The sequence below is a fragment of the Gadus chalcogrammus genome, chromosome 12 (genome assembly GCF_026213295.1).
Source record: "Gadus chalcogrammus isolate NIFS_2021 chromosome 12, NIFS_Gcha_1.0, whole genome shotgun sequence".
Taxonomy (NCBI): domain Eukaryota; kingdom Metazoa; phylum Chordata; class Actinopteri; order Gadiformes; family Gadidae; genus Gadus; species Gadus chalcogrammus.
The window spans coordinates 29625521-29636768 of NC_079423.1; the positions used below are offsets into that span (position 1 = coordinate 29625521).

Genomic DNA, 11248 nt, shown 5'->3' on the forward strand with positions numbered 1-11248 from the left:
GCTGGGTTGAGCAGACGTCAACTCGTCTCATCGCTGTACTCATTAAAACAAATGTATGCCGTAACTGCACTTTGTTCTACGTCTTCCCCCCGGCCTTCGCGGGTAGTTTGAGAACGGGAAGACAAAACAAATGATCATGGAAGTAATTGATGCTAAATGAATACAAAAACATCTATGCCACTTCAGAAGCATTTGGGTTTTACTTATGAAGAAGTGTTAGGTAGTTGTGAGGAATACAGTTTAGGGACTGATCGAGGCCCTCTGATGGCCTCTCGTACCAGCAATTGAATTTAGGATACTGGAGATGTTTAAGGCCAACATCGGATATGGACAAGACCATCATCCTATTGGACCTCCTTCAATGCTGAAGTCGAGATGTACTTTCCACTAATTTGATTATCACGCCACTCATATACGTCACTGAACGAACAGCCTCCAGTTGGTTTCAACGCTGCCAGGAACTATTTCGCTTGACACACGTAACTTCTTACACGTGACCCTTTGACTCTGGCCTCTTCGTCACGCATTCATGCGACAACATGGAATCCATCTGATTATATCCCATTTTGCATTCACTCACTCACCTTGAAAAGCAAAGTCTACAAACCAACCATTTTAGATGTTTCAGAATTTCTCCTAAAAGACACAACACACACATTTCAAATAACCATGTCCAGCTGGTGTTCCAAACGTCTGGAACAGTTACAAGTGTTGAAACAAACCTACATCATCACTGGCCACTAAAACCCAACTACTCTGTTCCAAGGCTTGCTGGGCACGACAAAGGATGTCTGTGTAAAGTCAATCTCGCACCCTCTGCTCAAACTAATCAAATCCTTCCCTCCCACCCCCCCCCCCCCCCCCCCATCGTTCTTTGTCTATTCTCCCCCAAACAAGGCTTCGAAGTAACGTGGGCCAGACATGGTCACAGGGGACAAAACCATGGTAATAAATCCTAATAGAGTTCACGAGGGTCTAATTCAGAAGGTCTTTAAGTGTGCGTGTGTGTGTGCGCATGTGCACGAGTGTGGATCTGCGTTTGAGACAGACGTTTGACCTAGAATCAAATCCCGTCAAAACCACGTACACACACACACACACACACACACATGCGCAACCAAAACACAGGCCTCCCCCCACCACACTGCCCCCCTCCCCGAGGCTGCCAACGTGGCTTTGTCTGGTTAGGGTGTTAAAACTCCCACATGGGGCGCAGGGAGGGGGTTTAGAAGACTTGACCGCTGTGACTACTAGTACTTTGTGCAGGCAGTGAGGTAACTCCAAAATAGTAGTAAAATGTCAGGCAAGGCAACATATCTTGAACCCTGACAAACACATCAGCCAAACCCTTCCAGATTGGTTCAGTTTCAATATTGTGTTTTCACACAATACAAAAACTAATAGTTCTTCTGACTGAGTAAAATCCAAGGGAAGAAAACTGCCATGTATTTATGTTTATATTTGTATCACACACAAGGTTGGGGCGCTAAGCGTCCAAGGTGAAGGAGGATAGATGCAGGGAGAGCAGAGGCTTTGTCCTTGGGACACACGTAGGACAGCATCAAATGCAATGCCGACCCTTTGTTGTGCATATCTTCTGCTAGCACAAGGTAAGAAGGGTGATGGCATTTTGTCCTCGGCAGAAAAAGAAACAATCTGCTTTGAGGGTTTCAGCGGGACATTTGCTGCGATAAAACATGGTGGGAAAATCACATGTGGCCGAGGATTTGGGGATAATGAATGAGTTAAAAGGTGCTTTACACTCCAGGCTCTCTCTCTCTGTGTGTGTGTGTGTGTGTGTGTGTGTGTGTGTGTGTGTGTGTGTGTGTGTGTGTGTGTGTGTGTGTGTGTGTGTGTGTGTGTGTGTGTGTGTGTGTGTGTGTGTGTGTGTGTGTGTGTGTGTGTGTGTGTGTGTGCTGTCAAAGATATAATAAATTCCTCAGGCATACAGAGGTGATTTCATCGGACACTGTGACAAACCGCGCTTTCGGTCCATCACCTTATTGGCTCAAGTGGTCTCTCTCTCTCTCTCGCTCGCTCTCTCTCCCTCTCTCTCCCTCTCTCTCTCTCCCTCTCTCTCCCTCCCCTGCCCCCATCTTCTCAGATGTGGGAGTCATTCCCAGCATCCCAGACGCTCCTTTTCCCGCTCCTACTCGGCTCTTCCCTCCTGCGGCTTGCAAATTTCCCTATCTACCGGCCGCCAGCACCAACGATACCCGACAGTCTCCTAGCAACAGATGGCTTCGTCGTCCGTCCCCCCCCCCCCCCCCCGCCCACCCCTCCTACTCAAAGTATCTCAAGACAATTGGTATTGATCATTCGGCGAGGAGCCCCAGGTGTCCCCTTCCTGTCACGACACATATTTACTAGAACACCCTGGTGGTATTCATTTCATGAGGGCCGAGTGCCGGTGCGCATGGCAGAAAGATATGAGATGCTGGTACCTTCCGACGCACCAAAGGTATCCACGGGGTTGGATCAATAATTGTTTTACTGGGGAAAAGAGCGTTTATGGTCACGACAAGTCGATGCTGGGTATCTACATGGACGTTGGTCTAATCCACTTAAACTTAAAGCCAATTGAATCGTGAGAAGCTAGTTACTTAATTACTAGGAGGTGGCTGTCTGTGGGAAAATTTGAAAACACTATCATTGCCGCTGTACACAAAAAAAAAATAATGCTAGTAGGACAGGAACCACACTCTGAATCCTAACAACCAATGCTGCTTATTGTAATGAAAAATTGAAAAAAATTAAAGAAAGATATATTTAGAATCATTGCACTGCAATTACATACGTTACAAAAATCAAAAAGGCACAGGGGAACGACGACAATACCAGGCCCCCGTATTGAGTGCAATCTATTCATTGCATCAGACACCCCCCTACTGTCCCTAACCTCCAGATCCCAGGGCCCCTGTGGGTGGCCTCCCACTGAACCATACCACTAAAGATAAGTTGTCAAAACCCAAGACGCTGCGGTGATGGGAATGCCAAACCCGGAAAGCATTATTACCAGGGAGGGTAACACGTTTCCCTTCTAGTGTGTGCGGTTGTGTGGGGGGGGGGGAAATTGGGCCGGGTTTGCCGGAGTCGAGTCAGCCCCTCGTACTCGGTTGCCACCCGGGAGTTGTTTAACCAGCGGCAGGGTCTTTGTCACATCAAAAAAAAGGCACCAGGCACCGCCGTCAAGACATGATGGCGAGCTCAACGGCAAACATGTGCTCTGCGAGCAAGTCGGGGAGCAGGGCATAGTCTCTCTCTCTCTCCATCTCTCCGTGTGAGGAGAGAGTAAAGGAGAGAGAGGCTATGCTGCTCGGTGAGCAGCATAGCCTCTCTCTCCTTTACTCTCTCCTCACACGGAGAGAGAGGCTATGCTCTGAGAGAGAGAGAGAGAGAGGAGAGAGAGAGAGAGAGAGAGAGAGAGAGCAAGAGAGAGAGACAGAGAGACAGAATCACGAAGGGGAGGGGAGAAGAGGGAGGGAGAGAGAGAGAGACTATCTCTCTCTCTCTCTCTCTCCATCCACCCTGGGTGTGTGCAGCGAGAGCATGCCGATTGGCCTGCGCCGGGTTGAGCGCATGGAAGTCATCCAGGGAAGTGTGACTTCCCTAAGCCGGCTAAGTCACGGCTAAGCACTCACGAGGAGCTCCGCCACCGCCGCCGCCACGACCAACACAACCTCCACCACCTCCACTGCCATCTCTGACATCGACACACTTCCTCTGGCCTGTGGCAGAGGCACTGCGCGAACAAATGCACATGAATCTGCATACTCGCCGCTCACAAGGTGTATTGGATTACCATGACTTGGATTTTGAATTCGTGTAGATATTTATGGTACCTAGATAACCCTGAACATTTGCACACAAAAAACAACAACAATCGTAACTTCAACAAATGTCAGCCCTTCCATTCTAAAAAAGATGTTGGACTCCACACCCTCTAAGCCTGCCATTTTGTTGCTTGGCCTGGCCCCCGTCGCCATCTCTATTATGCATTACCCAGATTCCCAGGGACATTTCTCAGGTCTCTTCTCCCTGAGCCCTGGCATTAAATCCCTTCTAAGACACGGAGGAAATCCCTTCCGCAGCAAGCTCCCCGTCGTCCTCATTATGCGCCCTCAGACGTGGCCCGGAGTGGACCGAGGCTTCAGTGAAGACAAAAGCACAGGCACGCTTTGAAATGACGCGCTTTAGGCAGGGACACACACACACACACACACACGATCGCCATCATGCCGCAACTAATATCTGTCTGAAATGCAAACGACAGTTCGCAGGTAAATTCCAAATGGTTGCCATGCAACTGGGAGTCAGCTGGTAATGGTGACCAGTATTCCAATCACCAGTACATCCAGTTGAGAAGAGCCGTTATATCGGTACACCAGGGGGGCTGTGTTGATATACTCCAGTGATGAAATATTCATAAATTAACAAATTACTTCCTTGGGAACACAGGGCTGTCATTCAAAACAACCTGCATTATGAATTAGCACCTTTTCCACCCACACACACCACACACACACACACAGACACAGACACACACACGTCTTTCCATTGAGGAAGTCGAGAAGAGCAGGTGGAGAGGTCACAGGATAGAGCATAATGATCGAATGATTTTGTGTAACCAGATCTGTAGGCTTATCAAAAACAGGGAAACAGAAAACAAATTGTGCTTTAAGAGGTAGCAGTTATTGTGTTTTGCCTGTTTAAATATTTATGAATCAGAGCCTGGAGCCTAGCACAGCTGAGGAGAAGGTATCATGCTAACTATCAGGTTGTTTTAGTCATTATGCTTTAATGAACTAAGACTTAAAACACACACACACACACACACACACACACACACACACACACACACACACACACACACACACACACACACACACACACACACACACACACACACACACACACACACACACACACACACACACTATTTGTATGGGAATAATGACAAACTCTAAGATTCAACTGAGAGGTATTCGGTGACATCAGAACCCCGATAGCTAGGCTGATTAGACAGACTTGTAGCAAAAATTTGATTATTAAGTGAATCTAGAGATAGTCTCTGAAATCAAGAATAAACTTGTGATTGGCAGAGGCAATCACAAGTTGCCTTACACCAAGACAGTTCACTGGGCAATCACATTTTGTTCACATGTTCCCATGATTATTTCAGCTGACTTAAAGTTCCTTTTTTTTTTTTAACATTGCTTAACAAAAAATATATATTGGAGACAATTTTCACATTGCTTAATCCTTTCCATAGACAGTACATCCCATCAGAATAGCAGAGCTAAACTAATTAAAATCAGATATGCAGTAGAACACTTTCTTGTTTTTTGCTAAAGGGATGTGATAAAGGGAGGTGTCCATTTATGTGTCCATGATTATTTACATGTATTTGTCACTCGCACTGTTGGTAGTCACAGATGCCGTTTATGGTCTTCTCTTTCACGGCATTCTCCATCGCAAATCAGGTCATCCCAGCTGGAGCATCGTCGGCCTATCAGAGCCACCCTTGTTGTTACAGAAAACGTACAGACAGACAGACATTAGCTTGAGGCCACGCAGCCCGAAAAGCCTGATAACCATCGATTCATCTCCCCGCCAGGTGGCTTGCTATGAAAACGTTTCTTTGGCCAGACTTAGCCAGAGCCCAGCCATCACGTATCCTGAAGACGAAAGATCACAAAGGCTGGTGTGCGGTCGGTGGCTCACTGGTGCTAATTTAAACCAGACACTGCACCAAATCCACACGTCTAATGCCACGGATTTACCAGGAATAGATCAAAGGCCAACCTGATGAGAGAGAGAGAGAGAGGGAGCGACCCACTAAGCAAACCCCCGTTTAGACAGCCTTCCTCCGCTCTGTCATCCAGCTCGCCCCAGCACAGATAGAAGGATAATGACATACAATGGGCTGACTGAGCTAAAGCAATCTCCTGGTTGCTCTGGGTCAACGACGGCAAGCCAGGTTAAGCGAACCGACAGTCTCTCGGTGTGTTCAATGGGAGGGGTCCAAAGAGTGGCTGGAAAAGAAGACCATGAAAACATTCAGCCGTTTCAGATATGTGGCACAACTCGTTTTTCCCCCTTTGCTTTCCAGAAACAATATATGATGTAATAGTATAACGGCGCTCGGCCTACCAAATAACTTCTAAACCAAAAGAGATACAAATCAAGGTTTACGATTGGCACAGACAACATTATTAAAATTGCTCTTGCGATAGACTGTGTACTTCTGTAGGTCAGTGTGCTGTGTGCTTTGTGTTGACCTCATTTAAAGGTTAACTCTATCATGCCAGTGTATTGTACAAGATGTAAAAGTGGTCCACCTTTCACCAGAATTGATCCTTAAATAGTTACCCTTCCACGAGTCTGCTCACCAGTTGAGGATAAAAAGTTAAAGAAAGGACAACTTCACAAGACGCTGCCATGCAGGTTTCTAATGGCCAGACATGAGTCAGATGCAGTCTGCTGCTGCTTATTGCACATTATTGACAAATAGAAAGATTTAAGGTCACACCAGAGAGGTAGCTCCTTAATGCTTAGACTTAGCATTATCTAATCTCATTGATTTAAATTAACCCAATATTAGCATTTGATTAAATACCACATTCTCAAAAGTAGGTCTATACAGGAGTAGTTTCTATTTTTTTTTTACATGGAATAGTTTCCCTAAGCCCCCTTTCCCACCCTTCCTTGTAACAGCCTTCCTGTGGCGTCTGCCTCTCTCACTGTCTGACCCAGAACCAGACTGTGGTTCTGGTTCAGGGGCTGCTGTACCCAGCCCAGAGTCAGCCATTCAAACCCACTGGGTCGCTTCAGTCAGTTGATGCAGGTCAATCTACACCATGCAGCAGTGAGAAACACAGAGGCAGATCTCACTTTGGTACTACATGGCGGACATCTCCATCCTCTGTTCTCTTCTTTCAGCTGTCTCGAGTGTGATGCCAGGATTGTTGAACGAAACACACCTTGAAGGCCTCGCCACTGCAAATAATTCACTGAACGTTTTTTTACAATACAGCCGTCCAATCATTCTGCAACCCAAAATATCTTGGTTAGTTTTACATTCAGAATTTTTTTTAAACGACCTTGAGAAGTCCATCTCGGGAATATGACAGGCATGCAGTATTTATACCAAATCACTAGTAGGGCGACTAATACCTCCCTGGATTAGTCCCATTTTTAAATCACATCGTCTGGGTTTTTCTCAGAAGAGCTTTGCCGCACTTTTTCCACGGCCAAACCGTGGGGACAGATGCAGAGCGGGGAACACTTGGTTACACTTCAGTCCTCTCCTACAGGCCTGGGAAAACACCCACACACCCCGAAGCCCCTAAACGGAAGACACAGGCCGCTTTGAAACAGACCGTCGTTATTTAACTCATCCCCTCTCTTCGGACCTTCCGACGGAGAGAGGCAAAACTAGAGTCACGTTGCTTCCAAAAAAGCATGTCATCCACATGCTCGCTCTCTCTCTCTCCCTCTGCTGATCTGTGTCCCTGTGCTGTACGGACGGAGCATCCATGATTAATACATGAACTGTGAAGACCCGATTCCAGGAAAGCAGAGGACACAGTCTAAGCTTTCAGCCCTTCCTGACTCCCCCCCTCGGCACCACCAGCCAGCCCCAGCGGCAGCATCCTCCACGCCACATTTTTCTCTCTTACTCCAATCACCCTACACAGGCCATAAAAATGTATCCCTGACACAGATTGTGAAGGGGTGGGCTTGGTGAGGGAGAGTATGCAAAACCCAGGGACAGCAGGTTTTTCTTTTATATACGGTACATAGTTACCCCGACAGAAAAAACCTATATGGCAGAACCAGCAGCACCACACACTGTGTGTGTGTGTGTGTGTGTGTGTGTGTGTGTGTGTGTGTGTGTCTCTCGTCCCCCCCAGTGCTCCTTCCACCGTTCCCAGAGCCCCCGTCCACAGCTTGCTGCGTTGCGCCCCTCATTGTCACCCCCGAACAGCCTGGGATTTATTGTCAGAGGCGGCCTACACTGAAATTTATAGCCCTGGTTTAATTCAAGGCAGGGGTGATGGCGGTATACCGCTGGGGGTTAAGGCAAGGGGAATCGCTGAACCCGAAATAATGTTCTGCTGGCTGAATTACGCCGGGGATTTTGCCCTTTGAAGCAAACAGATGGAGTGAAGACAATTCTTTAATCAGACCTTTAGTCTATACATCATTATTAGACATTTGTGTGGCTGTGTGTGTGCTTCCTTGACTGTAGTAATACGACAGGGTTAGGGTGTATTTACTTACTAGAGCACAAGTAAATGAAGAGCCTATGCTTGGTGGTTTTGAAAGGAGTTTCTCTCATCAGGCCGCTTACACTGCGTCATCCAGGGTTTGAGGAATCAGGAATGAAAGGTTTTTGCAATGAATGAGTAAATATCCACTATTGTGTTGCGCGCACAGTCTCTTCTACCCTAAGAAAACGAAACCTATGAAGGGTATGAGAATTAGCACCGGGAGCTGACCTGTGCATTGCACCAATGTCAGGCCAAAGCAACAAGCTCACCCCTGCTCCAGCCACACTCATTTAACCTAGTACCAGCCTGCTGCAGAAACTTAAAACAAGTCGCATACAACAGTTAACACCCATCCCTCGTTCACCACAATCAAAACAAAGAGAATTTGTTTTGGTTTCTCTTCTTCCTCATACCATGTTACGATGGTGCGATTAATACAAAAGGTGTAGGCTGCACATAAGCTAACCAATTAAACAGCCCCTGTTAAGCTGCCTTTCAGCATGTATACATTTACATCATGTACCATATCTTAAAAAAAATATTTGTTCAAACATACACATTCAAAAGTCGTGTTATATTCTGAAGCCCCCTCTTTCTATGTTACCACAGGGCATGAACAGACCTCTATTGATCCAGCAACTCTGGCGGACCGGCAAGGAGAGAGGCTGGCTGAGGTAGAGGGGGGTGGGAAGAGGTGTGTGTTTTGAAGGTTGTATTTCTGCCTGACACTCTAATAGTAAAACATATCGTCGGCTGCCAATAAGAAGAGAAAGCAGCGACCCCAAAGGCGAATACTACGTCATCAGCTCTAAAGGGCCTTTAAAGGGACAGAAGGCTGGGAGAGGGAAGACATATCATTCACTTCACAATCAGCAAATAGTATCCTTCACGAAGGGGAAATAACCTAATTGGAAAAATAGCCGGCTACCATGGCAACCTGTGTCGAGGCTTGCATCAGGCTTGACTGACTGGCCTTGGCTGCAGGCAATAAAGACACTAGAAACTAAACAGTGGAAATAGTTTTGGAGACAAAGAACAGAAACTGTCTCCTTCGTATCTCGCGGCTGATAGGCCTGCTAAACAACTCTTAAAATAACTCTAAATTCATTTGTCTCCCGTGACATATTGCAAAACGCTCAGGAGCCATATTGTTTATGAATCTTTAGAACATGAGTACATAGAAAGCCCTCCGAGCGTGTTTCAATTCATTAAAGCCCCGGTTTAACTTTTCCCCCATTGCACACGTAAGGACAGGCCTTCAAGGCTCCGAGTATGGGCAGTAGGCTGTATGCCTACTATGCCTTATAAACAAAAGTAAAACATGTAAATTAAACTTTTTAATGAATCAGTATCTCATGGAAACGATATAGGTCAATAGAAAGAGACAAACTCAGCGCAGCACAGCGTTTAAAGTCGCGACGCATCGCGGACTTTCAATCCTGCGTTATAACACATTAACGACGGTTAGTTTCTATAATCCCGATGGCATAGTTCAAATCAGATCAAACACAATGAGCGACATCTCCACCGACAGTGTTGTCCTTGGGTAACACTGGATTACTTTAAGTAACATTGTGCCACAATTATATAAACAAATTAATTGAATCACTATATGTGGGTCAGTAAGGGGCATCAGACCCCGTGTGGAGGATCGCAGTTCGGTGATATTGCAGTTATGGTTATTCATTCGACGGATGGTGGGGCTCTGGGAGTCTTTATTTGTCGAAACCCGACTTCAAAGACAAAAGTCCACATACACACAAAGGAAGGCAAGGACGCGAGACCCGTTCGCACCGCTTTAACGGGTAGCTAGCTCGGAGGACGACGGAGGAATTCCTCCGATCGCCTTCATAATAACGCCGATCACTCGGTTATACACAACATCTAAACGAACCGAGTCCCCTCCTGTGTACTAGTTTCATGTTTGGTCCAAAACCGGTTCTTTATATTCGTAAAAACTCGCGATGGTGAGGCTAGCTCGATTAGCATAGCAGAGTTTTCTGCCTCTGGGGTATGCTCGTTTCGATCTCCACGTACACCGAAACAACGACGTCGGGTTTCTTCACCGTTCATTCTCATAAATAGTCGGAAACAATCGCAGTATTGAATTTTGCCGATATAGCACAGCTCAAGACAACACACATAAATCCCCAAAAAGCCATCTTGATGATAGTTACTGGCCTAATGCACCTGTTTAGTACGACACTATAAGCAGCGGTTGCTGTTGTTTACAGTGTGCCATGATTAAAAAAAAACAATCCGCGACTTCAATTAGTTCCACAAAGCAAACCAGATCGTGGGGTTAACTCGAATCACACTCAATAAAAAAACATTTCGCCCTTTGATACGACTCTTGCCCACCGACCCCCCAGACCCCGGCCTACCCCGGTGAATAAAACGTGTGTGCCGAGGAGAGGCTGCCTCGACCGCGTCCAGTAAAACACCAGCGACGCTCCGCTTCCTTTTAAAACCCCGCACGGCGCACTCACCGTGTGTTCGTATGGTTATAAATCCAACATCCAAGCAGCGCTGTAATTTGTAATAACAGCTGGCGTCGAATTGGCCGGGAAAATGCTGTTTTAATCAACTTATTCTTCTTAGTTGTTTTCTTCACTTCCTGATTGAGACGCTGCCATTTTGAACAGACGAGCCCGATGTTTCCGCTGCTGACGTCACGCAGCGCCTCTTGTTGATTGTTGTGGGCCAGAGTGGACCTCGCCATTCTGGCCCGAAATAGATCACAAAAATCGGGGGGACGCCGGTGGCAGGCCGACATTCAGGACTAAACAGATGGTTATAGAGCCTTTGTAGCATGCGTTTGTTAAGATGATCAGCTATTACAACAGTCCATGCATAATGAATAACACTGTTATAAGGCAGGCCACATCATTATGATGAGGATAAGATGTGTGTTTTGCAGGGAAATACAACTGGCTATTGGAGATAAAACATCAGTTAAAGTCTGGGGCTGG

The 11248-nt window shown here is 46.6% G+C and overlaps 1 protein-coding gene across 1 annotated transcript in view; it reads right to left on the reverse strand.

Annotated features, from left to right (window-relative positions):
• The window catches only part of LOC130392810 (protein strawberry notch homolog 2-like), a 32834-nt gene extending 21878 nt beyond the window's left edge, over window positions 1-10956 (reverse strand). The window contains exon 1 of the mRNA XM_056603302.1: window positions 10766-10956. The gene's annotated coding sequence lies outside the window, so the exon portion shown is untranslated. The remainder of the gene's footprint in view (window positions 1-10765) is intronic.
• Between the last annotated feature and the right edge of the window lie 292 nt (window positions 10957-11248).